Source organism: Centruroides vittatus, unplaced genomic scaffold (assembly GCF_030686945.1).
Source record: "Centruroides vittatus isolate TY-2023 unplaced genomic scaffold, ASM3068694v2 contig_474, whole genome shotgun sequence".
Lineage (NCBI taxonomy): Eukaryota > Metazoa > Arthropoda > Arachnida > Scorpiones > Buthidae > Centruroides > Centruroides vittatus.
The window spans coordinates 3,113,494-3,122,270 of record NW_027122266.1 but is presented as its reverse complement, the minus strand read 5'-3'; positions in this window follow the sequence as shown (position 1 = coordinate 3,122,270).

Below are 8,777 nucleotides of genomic sequence, written 5' to 3'. Positions count from 1 at the left end.
TGCCGGGCTGCAATTTTTAATCATATTTTTAAATCGTTTAATTTAAAATATATGCTCTCCCCCTCAAATTAGTAGTGGCTTGCCCCTGTACAGTACATCATACTTTTCTTTAACAATAGAGTCGTGCCGGTCATCTATTAACTTCTTTCGGGGGAGGAGTTTTGAATTGAAAAAACGTGACTTCCAATTTGCATCGGGAGTTTATATATACAGTAGAGAACCGAAAATCGGAATCAATTGGGGACTGGGGTTGTTCAGATTAGTGATTTGTTCCGATTACCGATTGTGTACGAATAAACATATTAACCTGTCCGATGTTCAAATTTTTCTCCGTTGCGTGTCGCTTCGTGTTGAATTTTCGTCGATTTTAAGCCTAACGAAAATTTTTATAATAATAATCGAGGCTATCGTATCGTTAAAAATTATTTCTGCATTTTGTACAAACAAAATAAATATATTAAAGAATATAAAAACATGAAAATTATACTTTAGAAGTAAATTTAGTATCAAAAACGTTCGATTCGGCACGACACAGTCCGACTGAAAATCGTTCCGATTACCGGCGATTCCGATTACCGAGGTTCCGATTAACGAGTCTCTACTGTAGTTAATTGGAGCCTTCTGTCTCTAAGGTACAAACAACGTATGCTTAGACGGCCGAATGGTTGAGCGGTCATGATTGCAGTCTACCGCTCTGGGGGATTCGGGATCGAATGCAGACAGGTCGAAAACTTCCTTGGAATTTTTCGGGGTGGTGAAGGACGGGGCCGACATGTCCGGTCGGTTTCGTTCCTCACTACTATTATGGGTCTTGCCGAATCTATAATGTCTTGCTAAAAAAGTCCTCTTAGTGCCCACAGAGCGGAAAGAGTTTAAAAAAATCACCGTATGCTATCCTGAAATAGATTTTCCCACAGATGTGGCAATGGCTTTTTTAAATCTCTCATACTCATAATAGCCAAAGTCAGCATCCCATCTGGTCCTACAAATGCTTGATGGACAACAGATCTTCAGATTGAATAGCCAACGGTGGTAACATGACCGGCTATATTCCTAGGAAACCGTAGCTGTGTACGACTGAATATTATCTTGCTATAAAACGTCTTTCATTGCAAGGATGCAAACAGCCAACACATAAGGGTGCAAGATTTCCTGAATGTTTCGCGTATCACTAACTCGTAAGAGCTACTGACATCGACGTCGTTATATAGGGGTGTGGTGGGCTTCTTAGTGCGTACAGAGCAAAGAGGGTTTAAAAAAATAAGTACAATTAGAAGATTCATTAGAAGTCTTATATTTCACTTGCGAATCTGATATTTAAATCCTTCTGGATTTAGGCTACCATTTTTACATTATTAGTTGTAAATTCAGAAAGGTATTGGTATCAATTCCATGTATGTTCGGTAAATAGTATGGATGTTTATAAATTAATATAGAACTATGCTTACAGTAGTAATAAGTTGTTTCTTAGTTTTTCAAAGAAAAGTTATATTGAGATATCGTATATTAAACTTTCGTATTTTCTTATATTAATTAAAACAAAATTTTAAACTTAATTTTTTAGATGAAATAGGTGATACATCTTTCAAAATAGTGCAGGATGTACAAATATGTTTCATTTGTTTATAAAATTAAATATCTTTTTCGAAAACATTTAATTCATTTTCCTATATACAGATGGCGGTGAATTCGCTTTTAAGTTGACCTGTTTTGGTGAAATTTCTTTGGTATATTCGATAATTACAAAGAATTTATTCCAAGACTTTTTAATTATACTAGCAATAAATTCAAAAAGCATAAATTTTGTCATTTAACCGCTAGGAAATGCATTTTAATTAAGTTATCGATCTTCCTTAGTTTATATTCTTTTCCCCTAGACCAGGTGGGTGATAAGTGAAGCAGAAATGTCTCCTTTGCCCCATACAAATGCAATTAAGCATAAAATTAAGTAAAATCGGTAGAAACAACTTAACTGTATAGACTGTCATTAAATGAACAAGCAAATATGAAATAAATATTCGATGTTTCCATTTTTTCATTATTATATTGGTAACCAGTCAGAAAGAAATAAGTGTTTATATCGTCTATTTGATAGATATTTATAATTGTCAGCATTAACATAATGAACAAATTTTCAGTTCTATGAAGTATACTTGACTTTAAATAGTAAAATTACGAGTATCTTGCTGTGTATAATCAAGTTTATTGCAAAAATCTTGTTCGTGGACATTATTGTCAACTAGTAAAAATGTTTATTAGTTGAGGATAAGTGTCAAAAATTACAACCTGCTGACTCTGCTAATTATTCCACTGACTCTGCTAATTATGCAAAGTAACTTATTTTAATATCTAAATAGTTTACTTCTCTGTGGAAAGATATTCAAGTATACGTTGGAGACTCGAATATCGTTCCACTTAAGGTGTACAGAAAATGTATGGGACCAAAAGTAGAGTGGTCCCTTTTCCTCTTAGCGGACCTATTTAGCCTTCTATTTTTTTAGATGTTCCCAAGCCAATTAGCTCGAAGACCCGATGGCCGAGCGGTTATATTGGCAGTCTACTATCTAGGGGACCCAAATAAAATACGTAGAATGTTTATCAATAAAAAGCAGTCTTAAAGATTTTATTTTCTGTCGGTAAAAATAACGTTAATTTTCTAGGGGATAGGAATCAGTACGAGTCCCTAAGTTTTCTCTGGATACAGGGAAAATCCCCCTAGCTTTCCTCCTCTCGATGGCCCTTGTCTCCAGTAATAAATTTTGAAAAAATGATACAATATTAATTTAAATATTGAAATGACAAAATATGGAGCAATATAAATGGATTTATAAAGAATGAGCGTTTGATGGTAAGGAAAACGCCTCTTTACAGCTTGTAAGACCGTGAGAAAGGATAGGCCACCCAGTAGCTAGCCTAGGGTGCTATAGCCCTCAATTTCGTCTTTAACAACCCCAATTAGGACCCCCTAGCTAACACTGTTAGAGATATCGTTAAGAAAACCGCAAACTGCTTCTTTGAAAACTTTTTCTATTGATGAGAATGTTCTGAAGGCAATTTAGTTTTTTTTTTTTTTAATTTTTTTCTGTAAATTTTAAACACTTTTATATATGAAATCGCATATGTTATGTTCTCAAATGTTATATAACTTTCTGAAAAAGATATTGATTAGAAGGTCAATTTCAATTTTATTAATTGATTCTAACTTGTCTGCAGAATCTGATTTAGAGAAAGAAATCAGATCCTCGCATCTCGAAAACGAGGTATTTACACTTCATTTCGTCAAAAATTTTTAAATTTGAAATTCAGCTGAATATATAAAACAATGTACTTACTTCTCTATTTGTTTATTTAGTTGATTTTTAGCGTAGAGAAAAATAAATAAGTAAAAAGCAATACATGATTATTCACGACTAAACTAGAATCGTGCATACATAATAGAAAGAATATTAAATTACAGAGTTGTTATTGGAAAAAAAGAAAAGAAAGTAAGCACAGACTCGATGGGAAAAGGTAAGCAAACAATAATTACATGTGACACATGATATTCTATTTTATTGTGCACCAACAGATCTTATCTTATCTTGCTTTTCCCTCTAGAAATTAATCGGCAGCTGGATTATTTGTTCGTGACATTTCATTCAGAAATACGGAAGCGAAAGCTCGAATTCAATATTGACATGAGTTTTGTTTATTATATGTTGCTACCAGAAGTCAAAACGAACGAATGCCGTTAACGCTTTCTATAGGTTGGATGAGATACAATTAAGTTACGACCTTGGTAAGTTCGAGTAGCTTATTGGGTCAGAACAACCCTTCTAATGGCTTTTAAACCTAACGACCTGAGACCTCAAAAACTCCGAAATGTTTGAAGTTTCCCGTCTGTCTCCTCCTAGGCTATTTAGGCTAATCATCAGATTTTGAAGACAAAAGTAAACTAGTTTTTGCTTTTCTGTTTAGGAGTTTATAGCCGGGGATAGTATTGTTTAGAAGATGTTGCTTCCCACGTCTATATCCTATATAGCTAAAGACATTAGACTACTGCCGTCAGCATCCTAATTGTTCCTGGGCGTCACTAATGACAAGAGAATTTTTCATTTGTCACAGCTTATTTTGTTTAAAATTAAGTTTAAAATTTAACATAAAAGAATAAACGGTATAGATATATAGCCAATATTAATTCAAATTGATTATGTTAAGCATTATCTTACTTAATATGTAATGCAAATGTACAGCAGAAAAACAAATAATTACGCTACAGTCTTTATAATAACATATTTAAATTCTTATTTATTAATTATATTTAAAGTTTATTTCAATTGCTAAGTAATTGAGGTAAATTAAATTCTACACTTTTCGATGAATTTTTATCTGTTCATTGCTTTTGAATTATAAAAACGCTCCGTTTAAAAGAAACTTCTCTTTAAAGAACAATTTTTAAAACTTCTATAAATTAAAAATAATTACAAATTTTATCACAAAGCTCAAATATAATAAAAAAATAAACACGTTATAAATCTATTGTCTTGTAATACTTAACCTAATATCCATTACTAAAATATTGAACGTTTTATTGAAAAATTGATTTCGTATTTAAAAAATATGTTTGAATTTTTATATATCAATTTGTCATTGTAAAGAAAATATTTTAGAAAAAAGATTTCCTCTGAATTATAACCAAAGTTTTGAAGAAGCGTACTTTCCACAAATATTTTTATTTTAAGACATATCAGCATCGATACCAGTTTAAATCATATATGAAATATATTTCATACGCAAAATGCGTGGCGAACCAACCCGAAGCGTTTTTCTTATACCAAAAGAAAACAAAAAAGAAAAAGAATCTATAAACTGAGAGGACAAAAAAAAATTACAGTGTTTAGATAAGAAAATATTTTTAAAAGTAATCGATAAAAATTTGGAAAACGGAGAGAATTTAAACTAGTTAAAATCAAACAATTTCCGTTTATCTGCGCTATCATTTAAAGAGCGAATTAAAAACAACATAGTTCACTCCTTCCCAATTACCTCTTTCTAATGGGTACCGAAGGAAGAGTGATTGAAGAGTCGTAATAACGTCGGTGGTCGGTCACGTGGGAGGAAGTAGTGAGGTGGCGAGCTTCTCTATATTACCGCATCGTCCAATGGAGTCTTATTAACACCGAGGCGATGGCAATTTATCACGTGACAAACTCTTAAATCGAGACGGTTGTTCTTTATTGCTAAAACACTTTCTGTTGTTAACGTTAACGCACGACATTCCGCTCTGTCTAGTGCAGCAAAGTATGCGACTAGGTATTTGTTTGTCAGCAGACACGCAGCCAAATGAGCCAATCAATCAGCGGAGGAGTGCAACACCAAGATGCAGATATTTTGAGATTATTAGAAAAATCTGTTTGTTTTAATCCTTCTTTCATACTGCTTTTTTTTATTTTAATAAAACTGTGATTTTTATTTTTAAGAATCTTTTTCATTTTCGCACTTTGACATTCTCTAACTTAATTAATAGCAGGCCTATTTGAAAGTTTAATCAATTTTTTAATATTTATAAATTTATTGTTGTTTTAATTAAAACTGTATTGTCTTTTTATTAAAAGACAATAATTAAAAATAAGTGGAAATAAGTAAATTGATCTTTTTATAGAACTTTTATCTTTACTATGTAAGAAAGATAGCTACAGATTTAAAGGGTCTAATAATTTACTAATTAGTTGAAGTTTTTAATTAACAAATTAATTTAAAAAAATAAATTTCCTTGTTGTTTATTTTCTTTCCTTTTATTTTATCGCTTTAATTAACAAATTGTTAAAACAAGATCCATAATATAACATAATTGGAAACATTTTTAAGTAATAAAAATAAAAATAAAAAACTCGACTTAATTACAATCATTTTACAAAATTAATCCAAAACTTTAACTGAGAATTTAATTTCTTTATTTATTAATTGAATTCTTGCTTTAATTATATTTAATAGGCTTATTCGTTAACTTAACGAATATCTAAAAGAAAAGGAAATTTTTTTTGCCTGATCAAATTAATTTTAAAAGACTTCTTCATTTAAATGGCATTAAAAAGCAAAGTTAATTTAAAATTAAAGAAAGAGAAGTAATTTTCATTCTTGTATAGTTTAATTTTTACACAAGTGATTTTACTTGTATCTAGGCTACGGATCTCTTTAATTCAGTGCATAGGTCTAATTAAAATTAGACATATGCATTCATTTAAAGAGAATATGTTATAATATGTAATTTTAATTAGGGTACATATCATAACATCACTTTCAACAGGGCTTATAAAATAAAATCAAGAATGTTGTAAATTCTTTGCGACATGTTACGCTTGACAATAAATTCCACCAACACAAGATTTTTGGTCCGTTAACACCCATTCCATTCTAAATACTAAGAGGGGCTAGCTACATCTACAACCTATAAATCAGCAGTTCGCATAACAACCTGACACTTTCAATTCGTGATACCTATTCTTTTATTGTTGTTTCGATTGTAAAAAAGAGTTGTTACGTTCAAATTACTATAAACAACAACAACGTTTACAGAGGAACAACGTAAACATTCTAACCCTTAAGGCTAGTGCAACGAATTAGGTAAAGGCTAACAACAAAAGTCCTTTGGTAGAATTTAATTGTAAAATAACCTAAAATACAGGTTAAATTGGTACAATTTAGAGCATAAAATATATTTTTTTTTTTTAAATAAAACAATTGCGTGTTGTATTCTACATTAGCTTACTAAACTGTTAATAAATCAATTCGGTGTTAAGAATTTTTATTAATTTTTAAATTTAAAACATATGCATCTTAATTTTAATAATTTTATATCGTTTTATTAGGAAACGGGATAATGCTTTTAAATCTATTTTATTTGAGTTATTTTTTAATGTCTCGGGAGAAGTCAAGTTGGAACTTAAGTAGTTTTCTTTTCGAAAACATTCTATCAAACTTAATGAATGAAGATATGAGGATACTTCAAAGGTCAACTTACTACCTCTAGTATATAAATATAATTTCCTATTCTCGTTCGTCATCATAGGGCCTATATGAACTTAAAATTAAATTATAAATTCAAAAACTTTTTGCACAAATTAAGCTTAATAAAAATTATATTAATTTTTAAATATGTTGCTTACATTGAGAGCTTATAAATACAGTACATACTTCACAAAATTCATCACATGGATTAACTATTACCATTGGTTGAATACAACAATTATTAAAGCTACTGTATATAAAAGTTATATATAAAGCTATGTAACTTTTTATTATTATTTAAGTACCTGCTGTAATGCAAATATGAACTGTAAAGGCTAATGTATATGACCTTTAAGTGTATGTAAAATTTAAAAAAATATTTTGTTTGTGTTCAAAATCAAATTACGTTGTTATAATCTAAACTTTCGCAATGTTATTTGTATTCAGTTATAAAAGGAGGTAAGTCTCTCTCTCTATAACATGGCACGCCTTTGTCACAATAAATATTATTATTATTTAAATTATTTAGCTAATTAGTATACTTAAATAATTTAAATAATAATAATATTTAATAAATTATAAATTACATTGTTTCATACGATATAATCAAATCCATAAATTCTAAATATTTTACAAATAAATAATACCCGAACCCCAATTGATTGTAATTGCATGTAATAATCGTTAAACAAGTGCAGAAATTATATATATAATAGCTCACATTTTAATATTACTTTTGGGATTAACTTATTAATAATTTAGTTTTTCTGTCTTAATACTTTTAAAATTAAGATAGGTAGGCGTTCTTAATAGTTATTTTCTGTTCAATATCTGTTTTTCATAACAGATACGACTAACAATTTTCAATCGATATCATTTAGCCTATAGCCAAACGGCATAAAATCTGGAAAAAAGCCTCAAAACGAAAATTGCAGTAGACAAGATATTATAATAGAGTAGAAACTATCCAACATGTGGTTCGCTTTCATTCTTAAACATGCCAAGTGTATTTAATCATCTGGATTCACGTCAGTCTAGTTATTGCTTGGCTTCTGTTCAATCTGTTCTTTTCTCCTCTAGTTACATGTCTTTCAATAGATGGCTGCAGACAGCCTGTCATTTGACCCTGACTGTTATTATCTCTGGTCGCGTTTGCCTTTTTTTCATTCTCCATATCTAGTTCCTTTTTTTGACCTCAATATAACCATACTTTCTCCCTTATATTAATCATAGTCAATAACGTGGATCCTCAAAATTAGACTTATCTTATTGTTTAACTAAAACTGAAGTGCTAAGGAATCCATATTCGATTTATATACAGCTCTAGTTTGTTAGAGGAAAAGATTTCTAGTTTAATATAATTAATTATACAATAAAACTCTCCATTGACAATTATTTCGGAAAAAGTTACTCCTGAATTTGATATAAATAATTATGTATAATTAATCATAAGGACGTCTTTTATCATTTTTGATAACGTAATATTGCATAAAGAGAAACATAAAGAAACGTCAATTAATTAAATCTGTATCTTTTGACGTTAAAAAAAATGTATTTTAGACTAATTAAGAAATCAGTCAAAATCAGAATTTTTTCCTGTTAAAATACTTAATAAACACGATACAAGATATCCTTCACATCCTGCATCGGATAAGTTTTCGGTAATTTCAAACCCGACCGGATGTTGCAAAGCGTGACTGTAAGAAGAGCGATTTGGATGCGTGACAATGAGGATAAACCTTTCACTTAAAATGTAGCATACTTTTTTAATGAATAAGTAAATTGAAAAA